Source organism: Theropithecus gelada, chromosome 17, assembly GCF_003255815.1.
Source record: "Theropithecus gelada isolate Dixy chromosome 17, Tgel_1.0, whole genome shotgun sequence".
Taxonomy (NCBI): domain Eukaryota; kingdom Metazoa; phylum Chordata; class Mammalia; order Primates; family Cercopithecidae; genus Theropithecus; species Theropithecus gelada.
The window spans coordinates 54,262,444-54,264,428 of record NC_037685.1 but is presented as its reverse complement, the minus strand read 5'-3'; positions in this window follow the sequence as shown (position 1 = coordinate 54,264,428).

Here is a 1,985-nt window from a genome sequence, read left to right as displayed (position 1 = left end):
CATGGTGAAACCCCCTCTCTACTAAAAATACAAAGTTAGCCATGCGTGGCGGGCGCCTGTAGTCCCAGCTACTCGGGAGGCTGAGGCAGGAGAATGGCGGGAACCCGGGAGGCGGAGCTTGCAGTGAGCCGGGATCGCGCCGCTCACTCCAGCCTGGGCCACAGAGCGAGACTCCGTCTCAAAAAAAAAAAAAAAAAAATCTAGCACCATGAAACCAGCCTGGGTGACAGAGCGAGACTCCGCCTCAAAAAAAAAAAAAAAAGAAAAAGAAAAAAAAAAAAGAAAATGGATAAATTGTGCTATAATTGTACAATGAAATTCCAGGCAGCTGTGACAATGGCGAATGAGTAACTTAGGTTACTAAGGTCGCTAAGCTGTTGTCTCTCTGCCATCCCCTGGCTCGCACGCATGCTTGGCTTTGTAATGATGGGGCAGGTCCCAGACGCTGAAAACCCGGTTCCCGTTGCTTGCTGGCGGCGTGCTAGGCTCTGCCGATAGGGGGCAGTAGAGGGAGCCGCAAGCCGGCGGGGAGGGAAGGGGCTGGCTCCTCTGTGCCCGGTCAGGGTTATTTGTGTCTGCGCTCAGCGTTCATCCTGGCAGCGGTCAGTACCAGTCTCCGTTTTTGTTTTTTTTTTTTAATGTTTTGTTTTGCACTCCCAGAACCAGCCACATTGTGTCCTCTCCCCGCTCCCGCCACCCGCCCAGGCACTGGCACCAGGCGGCCCCTGGGCACCGCAGGCCTTTCCTTCCAGTTTCTGGATTTTAATTCCCCAGCCTCTTCTCTTAGTGCCCTGGCCGAGGGAGTGGTAGCTGCTTCCAGCATTTACTTTCTTCTTTGCTGCTTCACTCCTCTAACACCTGTTTAACCAGCGCCTTCTATTATTATTTTTTCTGTTAAGCTCCCCTTCCCCAGTCCTTTAAAAAAAAAAATCTATTGAAATACTTAAAATGGATCCTAACTCATACAATGACCATGTGCCAGGAACTGCAGATACATGACATAGGTAGATGCATAGCAGACATGCATATATACATATTAGAATATTTCTATATACATATGTATTAGATATAAAATGCAAATATATACACCTATAAGTACATATGTATGGCTTACATGAACTATATTTAGACCTATGTGTCCCTATATATAAAATTTCCTGCTGGGCGTGGTGGCCCACACCTGTAACCCCAGCACTTTGGGAGGCCGAGGCGGGTGGATCATGAGGTCAGGAGTTCAAGACCAGCCTGACCAATATGTTGAAACCCTGTCTCTACTAAAAAAAAAACACACACACACAAAAATTAGCTGGGTGGCGTGGTCGTGGGCACCTGTAGTCCCAGCTACTCGGGAGGCTGAGACAGGAGAATTAATTGCACCCAGGAGGCAGAGGTTGCAGTGAGCCAAGTTCGTGCAGCTGCACTCCAGCATGGGCGACAGAGCAAGACTCTGTCGCAAAAAACAATAACAACAACAAACAAAACAAAGAATTTCCCCTAATCCTCACAATAAATGCTATGAGAAAGATACTATTATTCCTATTATACAGGAGGAGAAAGTGACTCTCAGGGAGATTAGTTAATTTCTACAATGCATAGCTAAGAAGTGGTAAGGCTGGGATTTGAATACAGATATCCCCGACTCCACAGTCTATACCTTTCCCATATGCCTTAAAGTTGTTTAGACCTCGGCCGGGCGCGGTGGCTCAAGCCTGTAATCCCAGCACTTTGGGAGGCCGAGACGGGCGGATCACGAGGTCAGGAGATCGAGACCATCCTGGCTAACACGGTGAAACCCCGTCTCTATTAAGAAATACAAAAAACTAGCCGGGCGAGGTGGCGGGCGCCTGTAGTCCCAGCTACTCGGGAGGCTGAGGCAGGAGAATGGCGTAAACCCGGGAGGCGGAGCTTGCAGTGAGCTGAGATCCGGCCACTGCACTCCAGCCTGGGCTACAGAGCGAGACTCCGTCTCAAAAAAAAAAAAAAAA